Here is a 16322-nt window from a genome sequence, read left to right on the forward strand (position 1 = left end):
CTTTCCCTATAACCTCATGGTACAAAACTATGCTCTAAGCCAACATGTTTATTAGTATACAACTTGCTTTTCTTTGTTTAAAAAAAATTAAGTGTGGGCAGCTGTGGCCTAGTGATGAAGATAGCCAGATTCCACATGGCTGACGGCTCAGTTGGAATTCTGGACCTAGGACCTTGGAAAATATGCTGGTTGCATTCTGTATATGTCCCAAATCCCAACAGCATGGAGAAATGGAGGAGAAGGGATTGCAGTGTGACCACGCCCTACTGGGGGATGCCTTCTCTCTCTCTCCCTCTTTCCTTCTTTCTCTATTTCTGTCTGGTAAGTGCATATGTCTGTGATAAAAAAACAAAATATAAGTGCCTGTAGAATAAACTAACTAGAGACTGTGGGAGGACAATAGGCAGTGGGGAGTGAGAGGTTGAGAATCAAAGGGGAAAAAGGCAAAACATTTAATGGACACAAAAGTGGAAAACAGATGACATGTATGGTAACATCTTTGACTGGACTATGCAGTATATGTATGCTGGGAAGATTTATTTTATACACTGTACAGTGGTTAAATGTGGGGAAAAAAACAATAAAAGAAAAATAATTAAAAATAAATGAATAAAATTAAACTCCACAAAAAATTTTTTAAGATGTGGAAACACACAGAAAGGAGTGATTATGGGATTACTAGGAAAGGTTTCAGAAGGAAGTATCCTTTCAGTTCCCTCTTGAGGTATGGAAAGGATTTTTCTATCTAGAAAATAAGAAGAACATGAGCAAAAATGTCCCTGTTTCTGGAGTTATCAAGGAACTGAGGCTATTCTGAGATAAGGTAGTTTGGGCTCACAGGGAGAAACAGAGGGAGATTTAACCCACAGGAAATAGGAATGCTTAGGGAGAGAGAAGGTTTTCAAGTTTTGTTTTGTTTTTCTTTTCTTTTCTTTTCTCGGTAATGAGTAATGAATGGTTTTTAAGCAGAGGAGTAACATGATGTCACCTGTTTTTAGACTCATAACTGTTAACAGTGGGAAGATGGTCTGGAAGCTAACAGAATAGCACTGTAAATAGAAAGCAAGGATGGGCATAGGAAAACATATAGAATCCATAGAACATGGTCACTGACGAGATTTTAGTGGTTAGAGAGTGGGAGAATACAGGGTGTCACTTGAGCCTTCTAGCCTAGCTGGAAAGTACTTTTTTGTTTGTTTTGGTTTTGGGTTGTTTTTTTTTTCTTCCCTTTAAGTGTATTTAGTTTTTTTTCCATGAACCAGAAAGACAGACAGACAGACAGATAGAAACAAAAGAGACAATACCCCCAAGTGGGCTTTACCACTCTGATCCCATTCCAGGCTCAGACAGACCCAGATCATGGGCATACATGCCTAAAGTACACAGGGAGGTCTCTAGATAAGAATACGGAACTTTTCCATGTGGGTCAGTCCCTCAGAGCATCACATTCTACCACTGTGCCACTGTCTAGTCCCAGAGTACACTCCGTGTAAGCTTGTTTTTCATTTTTTTTTATCAGAATCTGAGAGATAAGAAAGGGAGCACTATTTTGGAGGAAGAGAATAGTGACTAGTTTGGTATATACTGAGTTAGAGGTATCTGGAACACTGCGATGGTAATATTTAACAAGCAGTTCCAATAAGTGGGCTCCTTAGTAAAATGGAGAAGAGCTTATCGAGCAGCAGTGAGAAATGAAAAGCCTAAGCAAACAGAGCAAAGGCAGGAAGATTTTCTCTTATCCAAGCTGATCTTGGTCAGGACAGAATCTTCCTCTAACACTTCCCGAAACACTATTGTTCGTTCAGTGGATGTTCCTTTATTTTGAATATGCTTGGTCTTGATATTCTCTGCCAAAGTATAGAATATTCAGGAAATATAAGTGTAGCTGAGAGAGCAAAATATCAGATACTGCTGCCTGTGCTAACAATTTCCAATGACCATAAAAGATCATTTTACTATAAATGTCAATGAAGCAAAAGGTGTAGTCACTGTGAATTTTGCCAAAGGCTAGGTCTCTGAGAAATCGAGTTTTATTGTTTTGAATAGTGACAGAGTTAAAATATAAAGGAGAGGAGTTCAAGAAATATTACTAAGAAATCAAGAATAACTGTATATAGATATGAAATGGGTTAGAAATGTTGACGCTTAGCATCTGAGAATCACTTCCTCATTATTGTACAGTGTGCATGTGTGCGTTTTAATTTTTATGACATCATATACTTCTGATATGCTGCCGCTTTGGAATGAATGTCTAGATACTTGGGTTTCATTGTACTCTTCAATATAATTTTCTAAACTCTACAGGCAGTTTATTTTTCTATTTTTCCCATTTTACAAGCACTTTTCCTACATTTATTTTTAAGTGCCCATTTCAGATTTGGGAATAATTTTCAATTATGCTTTTTTAAAATTTCTTTTATTTCTTGAGAGAGGAAGACAAAACAAAACAAACAAAGAAACAAAAAATACAGACCAACAGAGACAGATGGACAGACACAGCAACCTCATTAGGGTCTTGATGTTGCAATCCAACCCCAGTCTTCATCCAGCCCCGGAACATGGGCAAGCTCATGTCTGGCATACTCAAAAATGTCTCCAGATATAAACTTGAAACTGTCTGCAGTGGGTCAGCCTCTCTGAGTGTTGCATATTAGTGTTGTACCACCATCTGGCCCCGACCATACTTTTCCTTTCTAAGTAATAGTTTCAAATACAGCCAACATTGCTTTACTATTTTTAATCTTTCCTTAATTAAAATTACCAATGAGTTTTTCTTTTTTCTTCATGGAGAGATTTTTGCTACAGGTTGTGTGTGCGTGCGGGAGAGACAGAGAGAGAAAGAGAGAGAGAGAGAGAGAGGGAGAGAGAGAGAGGGAGAAAGTGAGATACCCCCCCCTGGGGGGGGATGGCCATGTCACAATCCCTTCTCAATTCTTCTGTTTGGATTTGGGGCTCACATATGTGCACTGGGTACTAGTTTCAAGCAGCTGGGTCCAAGACTCAAACAGTGCTTGGCCTGGTGGGAGTCTAGCATTGTGCCATCTGCTGGTCCCTAAGATGACCAATGAGGCTTTAAAAAATGGCAACCAAAAAGGAAGAGTCTTTCAAATTAAATTTTCTAATAAAGGTAAGGGTCAACTCTGTGCATTTGATATACCTAGAACTGAGGCAAGAGATTTAGTCCTTTTTTTTACATGAACATGGTGATCTATGGGATTCGCTTTCTTCAGTTCAGGTGCAAAATAAAACAATTAAGACTAGAAATTCTATAGGTTTCCTTCTAGCTGTAAAATGCTAGGTTCTATAAATATTTAGGTAAAATGGAAATACTAACATCTTGCAAAAACTAATTTCTTTAATGGAAACATTTGAATATATTATATAAGCTGGCTTCTTAATTTATGTGATCTCCCCATTCTAAATTGAAGGCAGTTGATGGAAGAAATATATTTTGCACAACTTTTCTATGTCCTATGATCTCTAAAACAGGGTTAAGGATCTGTAAATATATGACGACTTCATTCTGAATTTAACCTATAGTGATCTTTCTCAAAGATGAACATGTAACTCTAAAATAAAATGGCATTGAAACAATATTTGCAAACTCAATTGCTTTTCAAGGGCTCTTATTTGTTTTCAGTCTTGGCTTTTTCTCACTCCTGACATTAAACTTCCAAATCCTAGTTCCCAAAGCTTTGAAAATCTATGTTCATTTACCAGAATCCATTTATGCCATCATCTTATATAAATTTAATTAGATGATCATGTAACCCTAACCCTGATCTCCTGTTCACTTACTGAAACTTTTTGCATAGTTGAAAACAAGTGCATTTCAGGATATGAAGAGCTTTAATCTAATACCTCAGTATTTCAGAATGTTTCCTTGTACTTATTCAATACAGATAGTAGCTATTCTAGCCCAAGTCTAGGCAAAAATTTCCACTAGACAAATTTTATTTTCACTACAAGAATTCTTCTTAAACAAAACCGATTCTTATACCATATTTCCTATGCGCTGCAGCAAACCTTTATTTTCTAAAGTTCGTGTATTATGTGTATCTGCATGTATACGGATAAGGAGACTTTAAAAAGTTTATGAAAAAACTGAATTAAAGTACAAGTTACTTTTGTTGTGAAATACTTTGAAATCCATGCACATTTTTCTTAATACACATTTTCCATGAACTTTTTGAAGTCCCCTTGTATATATGTGTATATATGTATATCCACATGTAAGAATTCATTAATTTTTAAGGTCACTTGTAGATGTTGCATTTTTCTATTAATCACTTAATGTGTGTTTTAAATATGAACTGGCATTATTTAATCCTGAAAGACATTTTTAGATGCTTTATATGGAAAAAGGTATTCAAGTACAGTGGTATTACTTCCAAAGAACACTTTCCTTTCCTTTTCTTCCTTTGTTTGAGAGATAAAAAGGAGCCCTGTGAAAATTTTCTGCTTGAGGAAAACAAACAATAACATAATAGCTTCAGTAGTGTTCAGTTTGTGACATGGATATAAACTAGGACTGCAAATCTATCTTTAATGTGTTTGCTGTCTCTAGGTGCTTCTGACAGCTCAAAGAATTACGTGATCTTAGGAACCATATATGTTTCAATGTCAATGTATTATTCAAAGAATGCACTTGGAGAAAAAAAAAGAAAAAAAGCAGGATCTTGAAAAGATACTTGCACTGTCATGTTCATTGCAGTGATATTCAGAATAATCAAAAAGCAGAAACAATCTACAGAGCAATCAATGGATGACTAAATAAAATACAGTATATATGTAAAATGGAATATTATTCAGCCTTAAAAAGGAAAACAATCCCAGAGCCAGCAGGTGGTGTGGCGGTTAAGGGCGCTGGATTCCCATATGGCTGACTGTAGTTTGAGTCCTGGACCTGGCGGCTTGCTTTCTCTCTCTCTCTCTCATTTTCCTACTATTCCTCTCTGGTCAAATTAAAAATAATAAATAAAATCAATAAAGTTAAATAAAAATAACTCTTCAATAAAGAATAAAAGAATGCAATCCCAACATATGCTACATGTATAAACCTTGAAGATTATGCTAATGAAGTAAGCCAATCACAGGGGACAAACACTGCAGGACTGACTCCACTTACTTGAAAATCTAAAAGGATCAAACTCATAGAAATTGAAAGTAGAATGGTTCAAGGGGCTGAGAGAAGAGGGGAGTGGGGAGTTAACTAATCAATAATATGAGTTTCTATCATATAGGTTGAAAAAGTACTAGAGATATGCAGTCTAGTAGGTTGTGTATAGTTAATATTATACAGCACATTTAAAAAATTTGTTGAGAGAGCTCATTTTATGTGTGTATTTTTTTTTACCACACTAAAAAGGAAAAAGGAAAGGCAAACTTCACACACACACACACACACACACAGTGAATCCACAATTTTACTTGTATGTCTGAAAAATCTCATGGCTTTGTGCACTGCGTACAAGTTCAAAAGGTCTTTGGCTTTATCCTTCCTCCCTGTGCAATTCAGTATATACAGGCTTTGCTTAGGCACCCAGAGAAAAGATGTGTGTGTGTGTTGGGGTGGGGGAGAGGGCAGAAAAACTGTCAGTAGATGTATCCAGAAAGACTTTGAAACCCATGTTTTAGAGCTACTTTGTGACAATGCCAAGAGAAGGCTTCCAAATGCTATGCAGTTACCCTGAGAACAGCAATGGAGTTAGACTTATTGACTACAACAGACAGAAAATCTCTTTCATTAAGCTGACCATAAGCAGAGAACCTGACTGGTTCCCTCTCACATCCTCTTCCTCTCTCCTTTGTAATGTCCCAGTCCTTAGACAATAGGCTGATGTCTGACAATATTAAAAGTAGTCATTGTCTGTTCCAAGGAAATTCAATGCAGTGAAAAGCTCAAAACAACTAATAGAATAGGTTACAAATTCCAGTGCATGGTTTAGATGAATGGTTTCAGAAAAACAAAAAAACAAAAACTAAACCTTGTAATTCTTAGTATATGTTTCCATTATATATCAATACTTGAATTACTATGAAATAAGATTTATTTAGTGTTTATTTATGTTTAAATGTGGGCTCTTTCCTTTTAGCCTCTCAATGCCTTCTCATTTTACCAGGGTGGGTGGGGGGAGGTGATTTTCACTCACTCACATGCACAAACAAAAATATCTCTCTTCTATCTACAAATGCCCAGACATTGTCAAGACATAAAAGTAAAGTGTGCCAAAATGTTAGGCTGTTGGTTCTTTTGCATAAAACACACATCCAAACACATATTAACTGAACAGCAGATGGCAGAGAAAAGAAAATCAGTTAGATTGCAGTGTGGGTGAAAACATACCCAATAAGTTCTGTAAAGATGGAAACCTGGGCATAAGAGACACCATATTGAGTAAGCAAATGTAATGTCTAATCTGATTTTTTTCATCTTTACTGCTTTTCATTTATCCTGTCTCTATAAATACATTATCATTTTTATCATGATGCCTTAAAGCTATTTTTTGATAGAAAAGGGGAAGTGGAAGGAATATATTTATATAGTAATACATTGGAGGAAATAATCTAGGAATAAAGAATTTTAATGATGTGTAGTGCTTCCTAATATTCATTAGTGAATGAATTTTTTGATAAAAATACTAAGTCTGAGGAACGAGTGATGAATGTGAATGTGGCTGTATATTAGTCTATTATGTATGAGAAGTATCTTGAGCTTGTTTTGTGAATTAAATTAATAAATTATTTATGTCACACTTTACTGCTATCCAGTTTATAAGTTATTTTTTTTTCCAATCAAAATAAAATAAGGCCTATCTGTGGTGGTGCAGATGGCAGGGTGCTGCTGCGTGTTACCGGAGCCACTTGGAGAGCCCAGGTTGGGATCTCAGGTCAACTTGAACATGACTACATGCACACATGTATCTGTGATTCTGGCTGGCTGGGAGGTTGTGGGGAAGATCACAGCATGCTGAAACTTTCCCTCTCTTCCTTCCTCCCTTTGTTTCTTTCTCTCTCTCTCTCTCTCTCTCTCTCTCTTTCTCTCTTGCTCTCGCTCTTGTGAAAGAAAGAAACTTACAAAGAAACAGTAGAAAAATAGGGATAAGTATGCAAGAGAAAAAGTAGAAGAGAGGGCCAGTCACGTTGGCATGGCAGTGATACAACACTCTGTGATGCGTAGGCAACATGAAAGGGTCCCAGGTTCATGTCTTAAGGTCTCCCTCAGCATGCTGAGTGCATGTGTATGTGTCCATGATCCTGGCTAAATGACGCCGGAGTAGACTGGCAGCATGAAGACTACTGGGAGTGCCTGACTCTCTTTCTCACTCTCTCTCTCCCTCTCCCTGACGTTCTCTCTCTCGCCATCTTCTCTCCTAGAAGTAAATACATGAACTTTAAAAAGAAGCATTTAAGTATTTGTACATTTACTGTTGATCTAAGAATTTCAGTCAATTTGAAAAAACATTTTATCAACATTAGATTGAAGCTGAAACATATAAACTAAATAAGAGCAGTAACAGAGACTAGATCTAGAGATAACAGTATGAGGGCTGGCCCTTGTAGCATGCTGGTTAAGCCTTGTGCAGAGGGAGCCAGATCCCACAAGACTGACCCCAGTTTGAATCCTAGTCCTAGCAGCTTGAAAAACATGCCAAGCACATGATGTGCATATGTGCCCTGACACAAGGGAGAAGTGGAGGAAAAAAGACTGTGGCATGACCATGACCCATTGGGGAATGCTTTCTTTCTCTCAAAACTATGAGAAAAGAAAGAAAGTGTGTGTGTGGGGGGTCAGGCAGTGAGATAACTTAAAGAGCTAATAATTTACTTCTAGAGCAAAATGGTAGTATGATTAAACTAGATTCCAAAAATACTGTTTACCTATATGTTTTGATACTATTAGAAAACAAGAAAATATATGCCCCAAGTTAACAACAGTAGGGGAAAATAGTGATTACATCTGTAGGGACACCTTTGCTTTTACATGAAATAAGGAAGAAATTGATTAAATGGATTATAGGGTAGGGTAAGAAAAATGCTATTTAAAAAGGCAAAGTAAGTATTAGGGAAATATCAGCTTCAAAAAAGGGCTAAGTATATACCATGGAAATTTCCTAATCCCACAGGCACTTTTCCATAAATATAAAATCTGCTGAATATTAGAAATTAATTATAGTAAAGCTATCCAGTTTATAAGCAGAGATCTTTCTCAAACAGATTTTCGAAAGTCCTATAAAATGAACTCCTGCTTCTGTTTACTTTTAATCTGCTCCTGTTTCCCTCTTCTAGAAATAACTGATTAAAATTACCCCACAGAGGGACCAGCAGATGGAGTAATAGTTACATCACTGGACTCCCATGTAGTCGACCATGGTTCAAGTCCCAGACCTGGCAACTTGAAACTCATGCTGGGCATGTATGCTTGTGTCCCCAAGATCCTGAGAGAAGGGATTGCGGCTTGGCCACCCCCCCCCGGGGGGGTGATTTCACTCTTTGTCTCTGTTTTGCTCTGTCTCTCTGGCAAGCTCATGTGCCCTACAGCAAAAATCTAAAACAACAACAACAAAAATCCCCAGAGACTCCATCTATGAAAACACAAGAGAATTACATCCATTGCTCCCAAGGACAGGGGGGCATCAATTACTGTAGCAGGCCATGAGTGAATCTTTGCTACTCTGATGGTGAACTTAATATATGTACATTTGCAAAGCAAAAAGATATTAATCAATCATGGAGAGTCACCGAGTGCAGCTCAGCAGAACTGAAGACCACAGTCTTGCATTCCTTTGATGCCACTTGGCTGAAACCTCAACTCGAGCAGCAACTTTGTCCTTCTGAGAGTAGGTTTTGTGCAGTTCTGGACAGGCTGAAAATGGTATTGTCACAGCCCATTATAATTTTCATAGCAGCCAGCTCAAAGCTCTAGGAATCAATTCTGTTTTGCATACATAAAAGAAAGTCCCAAGTCCCGGGCAGGTGGGTAGGTGGTTATTTCTGGCTGCAATTTTGCTAAGTTTCTAAACCAGTTCTGCTTTAATTAGGAGCTTTTCTTCTGAGTTATTTTGATGTTAATAATATATGGCTGTCGCATTCCTTGTACATGTTCCCAAACAGTGATACAAATATTATTAAATCTAAGCAGTGTTTATGGAGTATTCCATATGCTACCCACTGTGAATCTTTTGAAATGTCATTTTAGTGGATAATGCATAAAGAAAGGTTGGTATATACAATGACATGCTTTTTCCTTCAGTCCATGATTTTTTATGAAAAATTTTCTACAGATGGTAGTTGCTTTCAATTTGTATTTGACCACAGTTTAAAAAGTATATTTTGTTTATTAGACTTCTAAACAACATATATTTAAATTCACAACATTTTCTACTCCAAAGAGTACAATAATTAACTTTCTTTTGACTAAATTAAAAAACAAAAACAGTGTTACGAATGCCTTAGATTAAAGAAAGTAGATCATGTTAAAATGAAGCCTCCTGGAACTAAGCATTAAGAAATGTTTGTTGTACAGAGCTAATACAATTGGATCCTCATGGGAAGGTTACAGGTTCATGGCCCGAGGCCTTTCTCTGTAGGCCAGCTGTCAAGGTCCAGGCTAGCAGAGTCTAAGGGTGGATAATGGCTTAAAGATCTTGCTGGGGGTGTCTCTCTCTCTCTCTCTCCCTCCCTCCTCCTCCCCATCTCCCTCTAGGTCTCCCTCCCATGGAAGAAATAATTCAAAGCTTTAAAAAAAAAAAAGAAATACTTAGCAAGAATTGAAAACCAGGCACCACACCTAAAAGAACATTAGGAAGAACAGTTAAGCAATGCAAAACTTACTCTTGCCTTAGTGAATGCCCAGAATTGACTACTACTACTATAATATATGGTTCTTCCTACTCTGTGTATTAACAAGCAACTACTAATATTCAATGGAGCCATTAAAAGCAATTCTAACCAGATGGTCCTTTATTCCTGAAGAGGCGTATATGTATTTTCTCTGTTTGAACAATGCCATCAAGAATCTAAGAGTCAGAGTTGCAAAGCAGACTGCACTAACCAGGAATAAGGTCAACCACAGAAGAACCTGCACATACGCATGCAGTGGCTATTGTAGGCTGCCTGTTCACTTCTTCATCACATCCATGTGCACGAATAACAATGATCACTATCAGGATCAATGTTCGTAAACTCAAGATGTGTGATACATGTTTAATAAAAACAATTTTCTTCTCTTTTTTTTGCCATAGGGCACATGTGCTCACTGAAAAGAGACAGAGAGCAAGGGAAAGTGAGAACCACTGCCCTAGAGGGGACAGCCATGCTGCAATCCCTTCTCCTCCACTCTCTTTCAGGGATTTTTGGGCATGCATGCACAAGTAACTGGCATGATTTTCAAGTCGCCAGGTCCAGGACTCAAATTGTGGTCAGCCATGTGGGATTCCAGGGCCTTAACCACTATGCCACCTGCAGGCCTCACAAAACCAAATTACTTTGACAACTTTCCAGTGGTATCATAGAGATGATTTAAATTATCACTGTCTGATAGAGAATATGGAAAAAGCTGATTAGTGGTACTTTCTTTTGGGTATTTACATGTTCAAGTCTTTAGCTGCACAGGCCTTTCTCTATCACACTGTATGTAGGTTCTTACAGCTCTCTCAAACCTTGCATTTGAGTACAGATTACCACAACATGTCTGTGAGTTTAGACAGAAAAGAAAAATAAAAAACAAGAGCAAAAATTGAGATGCTTTCAATAAAAAATACAAGAGATGAAAAGCAAAAATTCTTTTTGCAAAAGACATATTTAAAAAATTTATTATTTGAGTAGTTCATTGTATCTACTGCAAATGTGGGGTTGACTGTTCTGTCATTTTACTGATCTTACGCTGCTTTCCAAACACCTGGCAGGCAGGCTTTGTTTTTTTTAGTTAATGAAAGGAATTTTACATGAAATGATAGTGCAGTTGCCACCTGAAAATATTAAGTGGTACATCTGACTTTTAGCTATACAAGGTATTTATCTGCCCCTTTTATTTTAGTTTTCTATATAAGTAAACAAGGCACTCCTCATGGGAAACACATCATCCACTACTGAAGACTAGCCAGAACCATTAGAAATTGGCTTCCCAAACTGGAATATCTATCAAGAGAAGTCAGTGAATTACCAGTAGAACACTTGTTGTCTCTTTAAATATGCATTATTAAAATAAAAGTCTTATTTAAGCATCAAAGGGTGACTATTTCCTTTAAAGTTGGTTATCAGTAGAGTCAAATTAGATTTAGATACTGAGTATACAAATAAGAGCTTAATGTTAGAATTAGGTTCAACAAATTATTTGGTTTAGCCTGTAAAGAATCTTTATGAGTTTTCCTTTTAAGGACTGGGAAAAACCTAAGAATAAATGTTCAAAATTTTCTATTTGCAAGTGGGACCAGGCAGTGGCACATTGGGGCACAAGTAGACCACATGGGAAGATCCCTGGTTTGAGTCCTGGGGCCCCTCCTACCTGTGAGGCATGAATGTGTGTCTATGGTCCAAGTTGGCTGAGGCTGGAGGTGGATCACAGCATGAGGACATTGTTAGGGGTGACTATTTCCCTGTCGCTCTATTTTTCTCTCTCTTATGGAAGAAATAAATAAGTGGACTTTAAAAAGTATAAAAGAGGGACCAGCAGATGACATGATTACATCACTGGACTCCCATGTAGCCGACCAAAGTTCGAGTCCTGGACCTGGTGGCTTGAAACTCACACCAGGAGCATATGCATGCATGCCCAAAATCCCAAGAGGAGAATGGAAGAGAAGGGATTGAAGCATGGTCGTCCCCTCTTGGGAGTGAATTCTAGCTTTCTGTCTCTCTGTTACTCCAGCAAGTGTGTGTGCCCTATAGTAAAATTAAAAACTCTTTAAAAAGGAGGAGGGGGTGAACAGTAGAGCAGCAGAAAAATGTGACCCTTTGCAAGGCAGTCCTACATGAGAAGGTTGGTGGTTTGTGGCTTGATAACTCCATGCATTGGACATGCATGAGCCCATGATCTGGGGCTGGCTGAGGCTAGGGGTGGATCTTGGCATCAAGGCCCTGTTGAGGATGCTAAATTTCTGTCTGTCTCTTAATCATGGAATAAATAACTGAAACTTAAAGAAAAAAGATCTAAAAGAAAATAGTATTATTCAGAATTATATATAATAGTTCTCAGGAAATACTAAAGTTGCAAAAGATTTTTTGCTATTAATGACCTACTTTTTAATCAGGGAGAAAATCTTAAAGCACCATCTTTAATCTAACTTAAATTTTGAATAGGAGGCTTTCATTTGAAAGAGTATATATTTTATCTTCTTGAAAATCTAATCGCAATCAGTACATTCAGCTGGACTCTCAGACCTCTCCAAAACCGTACATATTAAACCAGGGGCGAAGAGTCAGTTATGGTTTCTGGTGTTTTCTTTCTGTATGCCTTCAGGCACACATATGTAATTTTGTGCTTCAAGGAGTTAGCACTTCATAAAAACAGAGATGAATGGTTATAAAACATATACTAGTGCCCTTTGGAAGTAATTAAAAATATGGCCCTTCCCAGCACTCATTTCCTTGCCTTTTGGCATTGCCTTTTCTATGTCCTATGTTCAACTTCCCCTCTAACTCACAAAATATACTTGCTTTCTTTTTGTCCTTTCCCATAAAGAATTATATGCTTGAGCTTGGGCTATTTTCTTTCCTGAAAGTATGTTTTCATTGTCTTCTAATGGTCTCTAAAGTGAGAAATATAAACAATGTATTTTCATGAAATATAGTGGGACATATATTTGAGGCATATATTAAAACTGAGTTACAATTAAATTTTCAACTCTATTGCTGTGAGCTTTTACATTTGACACCAACATTTGTTAATCCAAACACTTTAATAAAATTGTGTCTTTTCAAATTATGCCACATGCAAAAATATTTTTAAAAGTATAAATTAGCATGTCATTTGGAGGAATATGCTTAAAAATCAAAACAATTTCTAAATATGATTTTCAGCCAAGATTGGAATGCAACTTTAAAGATGTGGCGAGTGGCCATTTAAGACACATACATGAGGTCTTCAAATAGTTCACAGAAAATACATATTATGAAAAAACTATGTATGGATTTCAAAATCATTCTGCACCAAAATAGAGCTGCATTTTAATTGCATTTTTAATTAACTTATCAAAGCCCCCTTATATGTATGTGAATATGCATGAAAATAACATGCATATACATATGTATGTAAAATCAAATGCAATTATATATAAGTTCATTTAACTTACATTCTTATTCTGCAATGCATTTTCTAAAAGCAAAGAAATATTAGGAGAAATAACACTATGCTAACTGTAAATACCTTTTTGTTGTGTAGTATGTGCTATGGGATATCATATGCTACATGCATCGGAATTTACTGCATAGTGATGTTATATTTCACATGATATACTTTTTCTATGTCATATTCAAAATGTGTCCCATTATGAAGTTCTACTACACACTTTATTCTTAAATTTGTTTCCATACCACTGCAAATATTACCCAAGCCCCTAGTGTATAAAATAACTGAGAGGTTAATTCTCCATCTAGCACTCTCTCTTCCAATCTTTAGCTACTAAAGAATTACATAATACTATCTTAAATATTTCAGCTTAGAAAATGTGCTCCTATTCAGTAATCTTATAAATGATGTCATAAAGGATAACTGACAACCATAGTGGACTCATAAATACTAAATGAATTAGTAATAAAATCTCTACTAATACCATCTGAAATGAAAGATATAGCCTTTAATGAAAATAATTTTTTATACTTTTCTTTTTATTTCTTCTACACTGAATATAATGTTGTATATTTCAAGTAAATGGAAGGATATTTCATTTGACTCTTAGGTTTTAATAGAAGAAATTATCCAGAAAGATTTACCTACAGGCAATGTAACCTCAAGCTGAGAGATAATTTTGAAGGTGACCGGTTTGTTCCAGTTTGCCTGGGATGTCCCTGGTTATAGCACTGTGAGTCCTGTGTCCCTAAAAACCCTTTAGTTCCTGGCAAAACCTGCAAGGTTACTTAATCTAGAGGTAATACTCAAACATGTAGCCCCTTAGGCTGGCTAACCATTTATGGTCTATTTCACATAAACAAGTATGGTGGGAGGTTTTTGGCTAGAAAGTATTATGTCTAGCAGTAGAAAAAATCTTTAAAGAGTATATTTAATGTTCATTATTAATTATATTTATAATATACTCAATATTCCTCATTAAACAAATATTAACTGAATTCCTCCTTAGTACCAAGGGCTATACTAGGCACTAATTCCTTTTAGAAACAATATTATGAGAATTTTATATCAGAGCTACTTTGAAGTTCTGATGCCCTAGATGAGAGTTAAACCCCTACAATTAGAGTAGGGGAAAAATGATTTTCCAAACTTGACTACTTTAGAATTTCTACATTGCCACGGAAAAGGCAAAAGAAAACCCCATGTATTTGGAAACTTATTTGCCAAATAAGCAGGACAGAAAGCATCAGGGATAACTGGAGAGAGAAGCAAATTCCTTATCAATTTCTACACAACTTTTTCTTATTGTATAATCCTTTACTCATCCATTTTTAGAAAGTTCTCAAGATTATAAACAGAAAATATTAATGTACAATATTGTAGCTTTAAAGAATTTTAAAAGCTGCATGCCTTAATGAATCTATCAAAATACAATATTCCTAATTTGATTTTTGCCATCCCAATGAAAACTTACAACTACTGGTATTTTTTGAAGGTTCTTCTGTGTTTGAGTCCTTATAAAAAAGAATCACATATGTCTGATTCTATTACTAATACAATTGAGAAGCTTTACCTAAGTTTAATCATTTCTAGAGTTTCACCACTATCCTTTCTTTGACTTGGGGTGATGTTTAAGACAGTGGTTATGACTTGAAATCTTAAGAACTGTAATCAAGTTACAGTGATTACAATCACCAACAAGGTCAGGATGTACTGGTTCTTAAAGTGAAAAGGAATGCAGATAATTACTATTCCCTTCAGTCACATTCATGCATATGAAGAGTAGTACCATCACCACATTCTTTCCTGAATGCAATCTGTAATACTCTACAATTCTGTTAACTGCCCTCTGATATTATTAATCAAAAATACACTCTTGCGAAAGGGCTCACATCTCTAAGACCAAGTTAGGTGCAAATACTAATACTTCTCCCATCAAGTCAAATTTTAGCATCTCACTGGTTTAACTTGAATTATCATCAGGTAATAATAAGCACAAATGCAAGGTTTGTTTATAATCAATGAAAATACATGAGTCGCACAAAACAAAAGAAAATAATACTTCAAGTCTGTATTTTGCCTTGTATTCTGTGGGCAAGAGAGGGTGAGACATTAAAAACAATGCCCTTGTACCTCTAGAACAATACTTAAAACCATCCATACAAGGTTATGTGAGCTTACAGAGTTAATAATAAGAACTACTGACAACGATGGACGAGACCGTAGAACTAACTTGGTGATCAGAAAAGTGGTGATTGCATTGTAAAACAAATGATGACATTTTAACATTGTCAATGTTCACCTGCTTTCATTCATTTCTTATAGATTGCACCAAGAATAGATACAGTAATCCCTCTGGTTCAAGCTCAACATAAAGTCATCCTAAGTTTTCAGAAAATAATAGGAGCATTACAATAGTCATCATGTAATTCATATTCCAAGCAATTTGCTTTCTCATCTTGCCTAGACACCCTGCACTGGTTTCTATTACCTTTCTGTTTCAATTCATGCTGTTCCTATTATGGAAGCTAGTGCACATCTAACTTTTTCATTTGGCATGGACCCCAATACATAAACACATTTGCCCCATCTACACAAGACTGTTGTAGATTTTGTTCAAAGCAAATGGAAACACAGAGGGAAACTAGTCAACTTGTCAAAACATTTTTTCCCTTAATGTGTAAATAAAGTCTATCTAAGTAGGCCTTAAGGTACAGAAAAAAAGAACTGGACTGACTCCCTTCATCAAATTACCTATGTTCTCTATCTTCAAGTCTACCAGTCTCGTTGGCTATTATAAATCAGGCCATCTGAAGACAAGAAAGTTGGAAGGGGAAGTAAGGGAAAGACAAAAAGAGAAAAAGAAAAGAGGATAGGAAGGGCCATCCATGCTACTCTAAATCAATGTTATATTATCAATATAGGAAATGAAACAAAAAAGTTTGTTTTTTTTTTTTTAGAGGTTTTTGCTATAGGGCGCGTGCGCTTGCCAGACAGACAGAGAGAGACAGAGAGACAGAAAGCGAGAAATCAC

At 36.3% G+C, this 16322-nt stretch overlaps 1 protein-coding gene across 1 annotated transcript in view; it reads right to left on the reverse strand.

The window, feature by feature from the left end:
• The window catches only part of DIAPH2 (diaphanous related formin 2), a gene marked incomplete at its 5' end in the record, with an annotated part of 1076033 nt that overhangs the window by 294342 nt on the left and 765369 nt on the right, over positions 1–16322 (reverse strand).

Source organism: Tupaia chinensis, unplaced genomic scaffold (genome assembly GCF_000334495.1).
Source record: "Tupaia chinensis unplaced genomic scaffold, TupChi_1.0 Scaffold144482_1, whole genome shotgun sequence".
Lineage (NCBI taxonomy): Eukaryota > Metazoa > Chordata > Mammalia > Scandentia > Tupaiidae > Tupaia > Tupaia belangeri.